Source organism: Strix uralensis, chromosome 1 (assembly GCF_047716275.1).
Source record: "Strix uralensis isolate ZFMK-TIS-50842 chromosome 1, bStrUra1, whole genome shotgun sequence".
Classification (NCBI taxonomy): Eukaryota; Metazoa; Chordata; class Aves; order Strigiformes; family Strigidae; genus Strix; species Strix uralensis.
The window spans coordinates 139,480,555-139,493,932 of NC_133972.1; positions in this window are offsets into that span (position 1 = coordinate 139,480,555).

The window sequence follows — 13,378 nt, forward strand, 5'->3', positions numbered from 1 at the left end:
ATTTCTCCTTACAAAGTAATCAGGCTCTGTGTGGGCTGGCTAATTACCTACCTCGAATTGCAGTGTCGCTGTCTCCTTTGCTGAAGGTTGCCACACTCTGCCACCTAACTGCTCATTTGATCACTCCCTGATCACTCCCTGAGTGATCAAAACAAGCCAGTTTAGCAGAAACCTACCACTTTATATTAACTTGGCTCATTTTTTGTTGAAAATAAGGTAGGATGTTATCACACAGCAACTCTGGTCAGAGGGGCAGTGTGCTTGGAATTAAATTAATGGCAAAAGGTACTGTAGTCTCCTGCACATTCTTCAGCAGCTGAATTCAGAGGAGTGCTATTTTAAATTACTAATAAACCTTGCATTTCCTGCTATTTTTAAAGGTTTCACATAACTATGTTAACATTGTAAGACCATTACATGAATGTTTTTTCTCTGAATAATGCCTCTGATTTTAAATTTATAAAAGGAATTTAAGAGGTTATGGTCTTTAATATATCGAGTCTTAGCTATGATCAGATGCTAATGTTCTATATGTGTCCATAAATATTCATTTTAAGCAGAATATACTTCAGTCTTTCACAAGACAGAATGAGGAGAATGTCGCAATACCTAATTTTACTCAGAGACTCCAGAGCTGTCAAGTCATCCCATCTCTTGTACTTCAGGTGAAAAAAAGAATATGGTGGAAATGAACCATTTCCAACATAGTATACTATATATACTACTATATATATATATACACACAGCAGTTTTTTACAGATAAAGTGCAGCATGAATGTTACTAGTTTGATATTTGTCACAACTCTTTATAGGTGTTTAATTCTGCATTCTCAGTTAGTTTTATGTCCAGAGGATAGCAAGCTAAATGTGTAGGTTATATTATCATATTACTTGAGTGATGTTTACAGAAGAATAAGACTTACAGTGTATACATAATTCTGAAAATATGTTTCTATTGAGTTAGTGAAGAGATCAGAAAATATTACCTTTCCCTTCCAAAACAGAACAAATTCTACAGTATGTTTTATGCACCAGTTTATAGTGTAAATTAATATTCAGCGTCATATGGTCCAGTCTTTTCATGAGATTGTCTCTTCATGTCACTGAACAGCACTGTTACGTCAACAGAAGCCACTGGTAGAGCTGCAGATATAGTGCCAAAACAGAACTGCTTGCTGTATGTGTGGTTTGCTAGTATAATAGGATTTTTTAAATTATTATTATTATTACAGGCCATTTACCTAAGAAGGTGTTTTCTTGGAATAGCATAGCCGACATAGTATATCCTTGTAGAGCCATGCTGACAAAAGAGTAAAAGATAGACCTAGCCTTGGAATAAGTGACAGAACACACTCGGCAGTTCTTTCATTCTTTCTTCAGAACCTTATGGAACAAGGGTCTTCTCTTAATAAGTTGTACATAACTATGAACAGTAGTAATGGGTTTGCGTTATGCTGAATGACTAATTTGTGTAAAAATTAAAGTTTCTGCTTTGATGAGAACAGAACATCTATATCTGTGAACATGTAGATCTACCCGTTCTCAGGACAGTTATCTTTTCTGATGCATTTCCGCCTTTTAGTTTTAGAGTATTTTCTCATTTTTCTTCCAGATCAGTTCCCAGACCCAATTCACTGCACTCTCTTCTGTCAAATCAGCATGGAGGAGAGGGGGCAAACAACAAGGGTGAGTGTTGGAGAGTAGAAGACTTTTTAGTCAGCTTTGCTCCTTTCTTATTTTAACCTTACTATACATTAAATTATTCATGCAAGCATCACTCAGTTCATTCAAATGTCAGTTAGGTTCATGTGAAGTACGTAAGTAGCTTTCTTTCTTGTAAAAACTTTTCCATAGTCTTAACATCCATCCAAAACTGAGTTCTGGCTTGAAATCTAGTGTTCTAATCAGCAGACTAGAGTTTCCCTTATTTTTGCCATTTCTTAGAATGTTCCTTTGCCTAGCTTGGATTCTACTATAAAGAGGGGTTTTGTTTTTTAATTTGTTGTCCTTTCTGCCACTTGGCAGAAATATTCATAGCTTTTTAAAAACAGATCAGATACATTTGTGCAACCTCATTTGTTCCAAGTAGCAGTGAAATACCTTCTCCAGTACCATCTATACCAACTTCACTATACAAAGAGATTCAGTTCCTTCCTTTACATGCTCACAATAACAAGAAACCACTGTTGTGTTTATACCATTTATCCAACAAAATCCAAATAGTTGATCTCAGCCCTTCTCACCCTTTGTACTGCTCCTACCAGGAGTGTTCAGGGTTTAGATAATTTACAGGCAAACAACTGTTCTGTTGTCTATTCATTAGATTTCTTTCAAGGCCAAGTTCACTGTTACCCATTCCTTTGAAACAGGACACACTGGCTTGCTATTCCTTCATACATTCCTTCCCCCAGGTGTGTTTCAGGTCCTGTGCATATGTTAGGCTTTCCTATGGTCTTCATAAAACCTCTTCTTTTTATGTGCTTGTTTTACACATTAGGTGATCTAATGTTGACTTTTCTTTTGTTGACATCTTCAGTGTCTCGGTTTCCACCCACTGAAACAATAGAACATTTTACACTTCAAAGCTGTTCTTTGTAAGACTATAAGCTGTGGAATAACTGACAAGTGTGTGCCTGTACAAGTCATCCATTCTGGTTTTGGTGGAAAGGGAATAATGGTATAAAAGAGAATGACCACATGTTTTCTTCACAATAGCAATTAAAATGAAAATCTGGTCCTCTCATACCATGTCTGTGATAGATCTGCAGGTGGGGGTGAACGAATACTTGAAGTTGGGCACTGGGAGGACTGTAGTCATGCATGGTGGAGGGGAGAGATGGAAAACTGGAGGCAAGTAATTTGTAGTATGGCATATGGGGGAATAAGCATTTTATTATATAGGAAGGGAATAATAGGTATCAGGCCACTGCAGGAAGGTGGGGAGCAGCTGCCAGAGAGAAATAGCAAGTAGCTGGAGTTTAATTCTCTAGACAGGTTCACTGGGGTCAGAGGAGTGCCAGTCAATGTTCCTCTTGCTGTGCTGTATATCTGCATTCTAAGAGTTGGAAAAACTTTGGAAAGGGTAAGGTGAGAAAAGAATCTGTACAAAATACAATAGAAATGTTGTGAGGAAAGATGAGTTCCTACAAAAATAGTTTTGTTATTGCCGTGGTGGTGCATTGTTTGTTAACACAAAACATACCATAGAAAATTCTGTCATCTCTGGTTTGGCTTCAACACTCTGTTTAGCAATACAGAAATCACCACAGTTTGCTGAAGTGTAATTTTCCAGCTTGGAATTTGACTAGGATATTGGTTGCAACTTTATATAAGTAAGAAGCCATAGTGACCACCATGCAAAATCCTTCATCTTCTAAGTACTCCACAAGAAAAATAAAGGAAGTGAAGTTTATCCGAACTGAGAATGTTGAATCAACTATTTCTCATTTATGGCATAGACGTACATTAATGGAACAACGGTCTGGAAATGCTGGGGATGTTTTTTAAACATGGTAATTTAATTGGCACCAATCTTAAGACTGGTTTACAGATTCAGCACATAAAATCACAGAATCACAGAATTGTCTAGGTTGGAAAAGACCTTGAAGATCATCCAGTCCAACCATCAACCCAGCATTAACAGCTCCCAACTACACCATATCCCTAAGCGCTATGTCAACCCGACTCTTAAACACCTCCAGGGATGGGGACTCCACCACCTCCCTGGGCAGCCCATTCCAATGCCTAACAACCCGTTCTGTAAAGAAATGCTTCCTAATATCCAGTCTAAACCTTCCCTGGCGCAACTTGAGGTCATTCCCTCTTATCCTATCGCTTATTACTTGGTTCAAGAGATTCATCCCCAGCTCTCTGCAACCTCCTTTCAGGTAGTTGTAGAGGGCGATGAGGTCTCCCCTCAGCCTCCTCTTCTCCAGACTAAACACCCCCAGTTCCCTCAGCCGCTCCTCGTACAACATGTGCTCCAGACCCTTCACCAGCTTCGTTGCCCTTCTCTGGACACGCTCGAGTAATTCAATGTCCTTTTTGTAGTGAGGGGCCCAAAACTGAACACGGTATTCGAGGTGCGGCCTCACCAGTGCCGAGTACAGGGGCAAGATCCCTTCCCTGTCCCTGCTGGCCATGCTATTTCTGATGCAAGCCAGGATGCCATTGGCCTTCTTGGCCACCTGGGCACACTGCTGGCTCATGTTCAGCCGGCTGTCAATCAACACTCCCAGGTCCCTCTCTGACTGGCAGCTCTCCAGCCACTCCTCCCCAAGCCTGTAGCGCTGCTGGGGGTTGTTGTGGCCCAAGTGCAGCCCCCGGCATTTGGCCTTATTGAAGCTCCTACAGTTGGCCTTAGCCCATCGCTCCAGCCTGTCCAGATCTCTCTGCAGAGCCTCCCTACCCTCGAGCAGATCAACACTCCCACCCAACTTGGTGTCATCTGCAAACTTACTGAGGGTGCACTCGATCCCCTCATCTAGATCATCAATAAAGATGTTAAAGAGGAGTGGCCCCAAAACCGAGCCCTGGGGGACACCACTCGTGACCGGCCTCCAACTGGATTTAACTCCATTAACCACAACTCTTTGGGCCCAGCCATCCAGACAGTTTTTTACCCAGCAAAGCGTGTGCCCATCCAAGCCATGAGCAGCCAGTTTCACCAGGAGAATGCTGTGGGAAACAGTGTCAAAGGCCTTACTAAAGTCAAGGTAGACAACATCCACAGTCTTTCCCTCATCCAATAAGCAGGTCACCCTGTCGTAGAAGGAGATCAGGTTTGTTAAGCAGGACCTGCCTTTCATAAACCCATGCTGACTGGGCCTGATCATCTGGTTGTCCCGCATGTGTTGTGTGATGGTACTCAGGATGAGCTGCTCCATCAGCTTCCCGGGCACCGACGTCAAGCTGACAGGCCTGTAATTTCCCGGATCATCCTTCTGACCCTTCTTATAGATGGGCCTCACATTGGCCAATTTCCAATCTGTCGGGACCTCCCCGGTCAGCCAGGACTGCTGGTAAATGATGGAAAGCGGCTTGGCAAGCGCCCCAGCCAGCTCCTTCAGCACCCTCGGGTGTATCCTGTCTGGTCCCATAGACTTGTGTGTCTATGTGATGCAGTAGGTCACTGACTATCTCCTCCTGGATTGCAGGGGGGTCGTTCTCCCAGTCTCTGTCTTCTGGCTGAGGAGGCTGGATTCCCTCAATACAACCAGTCTTGTTATTAAAGACTGAGGCTAAGAAGGCATTAAGCACCTCAGCCTTTTCCTCATCACTTGTTACCATGTTTCCTCCTGCATCTAGCAGGGGATGGAGGTTCTCCCTGGTCTTTCTTTTGCTGCTCACATACTTATAGAAACATTTCTTGTTGTCCTTGATTGCTGAAGCCAGATTAATTTTCAGCTGGGCTTTAGACCTCCTGATTTCCACCCTGCATAGCCTCACAGCCTCTTTGTAATCACTGTGAGTGGCTAGCCCCTTCCTCCAAAGGCCGTAAACTTTTCTCCCTGAGTTGCAGCCAAAGCTCCCTGTTCAGCCATGGTGGTCTTCTCTGACGCTGGCTTCTCTTACAGCACCTGGGGACAGCCTGCTCCTGAGCCATTAAGACTTTCTTCTTAAAGAGTGCCCAGCCTTTCTGGACCTCTATACCCTTCAGGACCGTCTCCCAAGGGATCCTGTCAAGCAGGTGCCTAAACAAGACAAAGTCAGCCCTTTGGAAGTCCAGGATGTCAGTTCTGTTTAGCCCTCTCCTGGTCTCCCTAGGAATAGAGAGCTCTATTATTTCATGATCCCTGTGCCCTAGTCGGCCTCCAACCGCCACATCATCCACCAGTCCTTCTCTGTTCACAAAGAGGAGATCCAGCAGGGCACCTTCTCTGGTCAGTTCACTCACCAGCTGCGTCAGGAAGTTGTCTCCCACACATTCCAGGAATCTCCGGGACTGGTCCCGCTCTGCTGTGTTGTATTCCCAGCAGATGTCTGGGAAGCTAAAGTCTCCCACAAGAACAAGGGCAAGCGATCGTGAGATTTCTCCTAGATGCCTGTAGAATATTTCATCCATCTCTCTGTCCTGGGTGGGTGGCCTATAGTAGACTCCTACTACAACATCTGCCCTGTTGGCCTTCCCCCTGATTCTAATGCAAAGACACTCCACCCTGTCTTCACTACACTTGTACTCAAAGCAATCGTAACAGTCCTTAACATACAGCGCCACCCCACCACCTCTCCTTCCTTGTCTGTCCCTCCTAAAGAGCTTGTATCCATCAACGGGCACACTCCAGTCATGGGAGACATCCCACCATGTTTCTGTAATAGCCACGACGTCATAATTTTTCTGTTTCATCATGGCTTCAAGCTCCTCCTGTTTGTTACCCATGCTGTGTGCATTGGTATACATGCTCTTCAGATGGGCTGATGTTTTGCCCCCTTCCCCCTTCAAATCTAGTTTAAAGCTCTGTCAATGAGCCCAGCTAACTCCTGCCCCAAGATCCTCTTCCCCCTCTGGGACAGGTGCTTCCCATCCAATGCCAATGGTCTGGCGTCCTGTATACTAACCCATGACTGAAAAATCTGAAGCTCTGCCGGTAACACCAGTCTTGGAGCCACATACCTGGGAGACATAGGAGTACAGGAGTAAAATCCCTTAACTAAACAGGAAGGAAAACAGGAACTTCTTACTTTGTCGTGGGCACTGGAGGAAACAGTGCAGCTACACCCAAAGAGGCAGGCATCTCTGTTTGTATTTTAAGTATGATGCTATTACACAGTACATTAATTTTAAGACTTCTTGTTTTAATGCAACTATAGGTCCAAGGAAAAAAAAAAACAAAACCCACAAAATTTCTAGACTGTACTCACTTCCAGAAGAACCCTGCCACAAACTTGATAAGAAAGGTATGTATAATATTTATGTTTTTAAGAGTCTCTCTTACTTTAATCAGCTCCCTACGTAAAACAGAATTCTATAACAACCACAATGACCATTGATTTGTGGTATAAGCTTTTTGACATTACTTGTTTCTTCCTTTCTTATAATACTTCCCCTGATTCTAATAATTACGTGTATTCATTTAAGAGATGATATTTTAAATATACTGTGAACACTTTTTTTCATGTGACTTTAAAAAAGAGAGTCAATACTGTGAAATTCACTTTGAATGTAATTTAATGTGTAAAAGAAGACACAAATGTATAAATATAAATTTCTTTTTAAAAGAGTTTTTTTACATTATCATTGAACTTTTCATAAGATTGAGTATATGAGTAATCAAAATGGTTGCATTAAAATTATGTAGAAAAAGATAGTGGGTTTTTGTGATTATGATGGAGAGAAACTAAATGCAAGATATGATCATTGTAATGTAGGATATTTAGCACTCAGTGTGCCTTCTAGTTATATACATCACTTCATCTTCCACATTTTGCATGTGAGGTAAGCAACATTTGGGAGAGCACGTAGCTATTTCTATTAAAATGCAACATTATTGGTTATTCACTGCGATGTTTTTATAAGTACACCACTACACTATGTGTGGTATGACAGGATTAGAGGAATACATGTATTTCTGAATAATAATAAGAAAATAAATGCTAGCAAGAGCCTGAAATGGTACTCTCTGGATGTTGCATGATGTCTAAATAGCAGTTCTGCTAACTGTATGGGTAATATGTGGCACTGACAGTAGTGTCTTATAGGCTAGTAGTGAATGTGACTCTGGTGGTTTGACCTTGGCTGGAGACCAGGTGCCCACCAAGCTACTCTATCACTCCCCTCCTCAGCAAGACAGGGAGAGGGGAGAAAATAAGATGGAAAAATACTTGTGGGTGAAGATAAAGGCAGTTTAATAAGGTAAAAGCAAAGGCCGCATACAGAAGCAAAGGAAAACAAAAAGATTTATTTTCTACTTCCCATCAGCAGGTGATGTCCAGCCACTTCCCAGGAAGTAGGGCTTTAGTACGCATAGCGGTTGCTCCAGAAGACAAATGTCAAACGAATGCCCCTCCACCTCCTCCTTTCTCTTAGCTTTTATTACCAAGCAGACATCATATGCTATGGAATATTCCTTTGGTCAGTTTGGGTTAGCTGTCTTGGCTATGTCCCCTCCCAAGATCTTGCCCACCCCCAGCCGATTGGTGAGGGTGATGTTGGAGAGATAGCCTTGATGCTGTGGGAGTGTTGCTCAGCAGCTGCCAAAATACCAGTGTGTTATCAACACCTTTCTAGCTACCAATACAAAGCACAGCGCTGTAAGGGCTGCTATGTTGAAAATTAACTCCATCTCAGCCAGACCCAATGCAGTGACATGTGAATGAAGAATATCTCCAAATAAAATGTAAACTGTTGGGGTTTTAAGTGCTTTGGCAAAATAAGCTTTTCCAATGTGATCATAGATGACTGCAAAGCAATAGAGATAGGAGAAAATGAAATACAGACGCTTCAAGCCTAACTCTATTTTGTCTGCAGAAAATATTTTAACCTCATTTTCATAGAAACACTTTTTATTTCAAAGCATTTGCTTGTCCTCTCATTTTACCTCAAGGTTCTAGAGAATTACTGTTGGCATGATAACTTCAGTAGACTGCCTTGTTCATGAAAAACAATTATCTATGACAGCTTTTCTGTAACTTCATTTTTCAATATTAAGGTTTAATCTGAAACCATAATACCAAACTTCAGCATTAGATTAGTCATCCATTAAATGAACAAAAGAAAGTTCCAGGCCATACTAATAAGAAATTTTGGAAAGTACTTGATTTTGTATGATGTAATAAATAGTTCCTGGTTTGAGGCTTTCCCTTTCAGATAACTACCATTACACAGATCCTTTAAATGAAGCCCTGCCTGAAAACCTGTGAAGGCTTTATGAAATGGCTTCATTAGAATGTGGAACTGTGTATGAGGAAAAAACCAAAACAATTACAAAAGAAAAAGAAGAGAGAAATGTGGGTAAGCTGACAGGAAAGAAACAAGTTCTTCAGAATGTTACTTCAGGAACTAAGAGTTTCTTGCCATTGAAATCCACAAATTACCTTCCTATGCAGTATGATACTCTATGATGTTTTCCTTTAAACTCTACCAGTGTAACTCAGAAATACCATAATTTGGTATTAAATATTTTTATATTTAGATAGTGCATTTTTATATCAATATTTATATTGTTGTAAAATATATTTTATATTTTGTAGTAATATTTTATAGCAATGTTTTATATTTAGGGAGACTGTTCTTTTTAGCAAATCATATTGAATATATCTGGTGCCTCTAGATGTGCCTGTGTCCCGCTGGGTCTGGACTTGCCCTAAACCTGTACCTTGATTCTGTGTTGTGTAATGAACCAGGCTCACTAAGTCCTCTTTCTCTCTCTACCCCCCCAGTAATTTCCTTGGAAGGGAAACCCGAGGCTAATAGGTGCTGCACCATATTCCAGCAGGTCTGCTCATGGCAGATTGAATTTCAGTCAAAGTTCCAGTTAGATGTCTTTAGGAAGTCTTAATTAACATGAAGATTTTTTTTGTCTGGTGTCAGTGAAAATCAGCTGTGAGTATCATAGCAGTTTCCTCATATAATTTTTTTATCTTTTGATGGTAAATTGTTTAGCTAAATAGTTTTTTCATGAGTTTCATTTCTGAATTTGAAATATCAGGGAAATCTTCTTCCCCCTCTTCTCCCCCAGCACTTTTTCTTTATTTTTAAACTTCCACTGGGTGGCATAGTTTCTCCCATATAAAATCCAGTACATGTGATTCTGCAGTAAACTTGGAGCTTTGAGCTTCCCTACCTCTTGCACAACTGTGGTTATCGAACTGATGGCATAGATGGTAAGAGAAGGCTCCCTCTGTAGTATGTTCCTTCTGTCTATTTATGGCAGTCTGCAGATTGTCTGTGCCTTGAGTTTTTCAAGACTGTGCTGAGAAGAAGAATTGCTAGGTAGGTTTCTTTTGTTTTTTCCTTTTATATCCCAGATATCTGGGGAAACCAGCACAACTCAACATAACTTTATCTGTGTAAGACAGATTGTATTTATGAAGCTTTCTCTGGAGATGACAGCATTAGTGAAAATGGAAACAAAGAAATCTTGGGGGGAAAAAATGTAAGAAATGTACTGTACAAGAACCAGACAATAGACATTTGACTCTCTTTCTAATAGAATCACAGATCACAGCTTTTGCAGAATGCAATAAAAAAGCCTTGCAACCATGCTGGAAGAATTCTTAGAATCTCAAATAGGAGACTTTAATTGTCACAAAAAAAAGAACATTCACAAAAAAATAACTTAAATTGAAATAAGGGGGTAGCAGGGGTTTTTTGCCTTGAATTGTATGTAGGACTTGAAACTAAATTCTGCAAATATATCTGTCTCTTCATTAATTAGAGCCAGCAACTGTCTGTGCCTAAATCTAGCTTTTGTGAATATTCTTAACCTGAGTATTAAGAATTGATCCTAACTATATGCCTAACTTTCCTCAAAGTAACTAGGCAATCTTTTTGATATGAAGTTCCTACTCAGGTACCAAAATGTTGGTGAGAGGTAACTGAAATTTTTAAGTCCCCTGTTAACATCTGCCAGTGTAGCATGCTGTCTGTCATGGGACGTGTACTGTTCTACCCCTCTTCAAAAGCCACCAATTGTCTAAAAGTTACTTGAGTGTCAGATGTTCCTCTAAATTCATCAGTGAAAACTACTGAAATGATTCTTGACATTGTGCACAACTAGGAATCTGATATTTCCTGGTTTGCTTCCAGGTCTTTAGATGTCTCACTAACACACAAGAAGGCAATTCCTGGCATTTAGTTTTTGAGTGGCATCCATCATCTCATTTCTAATTATTAATGATGCTTTCTTTCTCCATACTTTCAGGTTAGTAATGGCATGCTCTGTCCTCACTCCCCTTCTTTCTCTGCTGTGTTTCCAGTGGTTTATCCAAATCTATTGTAAGGGCAACAGTCTAGTTCTCCAAACCAAGAGATGTAAATATTCAGACAATGTAAAAAACCAATAAAACAAACAAACAAAACCTCTTGTGAGTTTTCTTTATTATGTATAGCACCATTCAGCCTGAAAATCAGGCAGAACTGAGTTTTAATTTGATATATACTTCCCAATTGATACACCCTTTAGATTGTAGCTGATTATGGCTCAAGATGGTGTTTTAGATGAGATGGGTAGAAAAACAATGAACTAATACCTTTGTTAAATGTTCACTATCTGTGGATAGCTGCTTAGAAAGTAAATTAAGTGTTGTACACTGATGATGTCAAATAACCATTTTATTGCCAAATAATTGGGTTGTATCTGTTATCTTAAAACTTCTTAAGAAACATTCTATTTAGTGATTAACTTCTTTATCCATCTCCTACAATTAAGCAGAAGATGCTGCAGGATTTTCAGAAAAATGCCACAATATGCAAACCAACTGAAGCCTGACAAAATGTGATAGCTGCCTTGAAAGCCATTCAGACCTTTTAAGAACTGTCAAAGATTTCACCCTAAAGTTTAGGTTTAGGAAGAGGTTTAGGAACATAATGCTTTCATCTCCTTTAACACACAGTGCCAAATTGTGGGGAAACAAATACGCCAAGTTTTACTTTGTGTATGTAAGCCTTTGAGGAAAAAAAAGTGAAGCTTGCTTCTGATTTCTGAAGAAGTCGGTAAGAGCTGCAGGTGCTTGGCATTTTTAAAATTTAGACAAGTCTATGTAACAAATCAGTGGATGATAAACATGTTTGCTAAGTGTTGTTATTGAATGAATGATTTAGAAATGTGGTGGTATTTCTGAGGACAGTAAACAATTACTATATCATAGAACCCAGGAAGGAATATTGATGTGATATATAAAGAATATGAAAAGCATAGTAAATTAGTCTAATTTTCAATATAATATTACAGTGACAAAAGGTTAGAAGAAGGGATTGCTTCATAAAATACCTAGATTATTTTTAACACATTAGTGTAAAATGAAATGTTTAATTTGTGGAATGGAGATCTGAAGAATATCCCAAATTTAGGCACAGGCTGAATTTTTAAAGTGATTGTGTAATGTGTTGACTAAAAAGGCCTGTAGCTAGGTAATTTAATGTTGGGGAGAAGAAGTTTTTTTTCTCCCTGAAGTCCTATATGTCAACTACTATGAAAAGAAGAAATCACGGTGAATAAATCATTAGGTCTTGCCCAGCATGGAAGTTATATTTTGCTTGCTAAATAGTTGTTCTATTGTAAAGTCAGAACATAAATGTTTATTTCATTTCAGGTCATCATCTATGGGTCATGGAAGTGAATGGAACAGGTAAAACTATGTAAATTAAGCTGATCATACATAAATGATGCTGTGATACCTTGCCAACTGTTATATAAATGTCCATACAATCTGTTCTTTGATCTCATTATTACAATTAAACATATTCAGAAATCAGGCTATGAACCTTCTATCCTTCTCTGAGAGAGTATCTTCATGACTCAGCTGTCAAAGCTATGGGTTTTTTTCTTTTTATGTATTTTCCTTTCCTCTTGCAATGTAGCTAAATGGAATACTTACGGATGATTTTCAAAATTAGCCTTAGGAAAGTTTTGCCAGTAAGGGGAATTGAGTGGCTAACCAGGCCTGGGTTTTATAATTTGAAAAACCTGTATTGTATTGTTTTAATTTTTTGTCAACTGCCTCATGTATCTCAGGGTTTTCATGTACTTTCAGCTGGTTTTGTTTCAAAGAAGGTGAATCTTCCAAGAGGATATGGTCATTCTCCAACATGTTGAATTTTACTTGTATCAGTCTTTGACAAGATTTTTTTTCTACTTGTTTAGATGGCTATAAGTTTTCATGACATTTTAGTTTTGATGTCTTGCCAATGTGTTGTATACATAATGAACTCTATTATGTTTTCACAGAGTTATTTCCTCAATAACTAATTGTTCTGTCTAGTTAAGTTAAAATGAGAAAATCACTTGTTTTGTGACAGTTCATCACAACTTTATCTCATTAGGACTCTATTTTCAGAGGCTTTACCAAAAATTTTGTTAGCTTGTACAATTGTAATTGATGAACATATCTGTCTGAACACAAGGACTTGAACAGAGTTGCTGAACTGGTGCTCAAAGGATCCTAAAATTGAAAGACATATTCTCTCTTTCCTGTTTTCGTAGGGAACACTTTCTTGCATTTAACTGAGTTTAACTAACTCTCTCTGTTAGCTAAAATCCAAAACACCAGTTGAAATATAGATAGTTGCATTAGGCTATGCTCCAGTACAAGCCAAATATATTCTGTTTAATGTTTTCCACTAATGTTTCTTTGGGATTTGAATGTATGACTTCACAGACCTTCGCAGAATGAACTTTCACAGGTTCAGAAAACTCTTGAATATGTAACCAATCTTTGA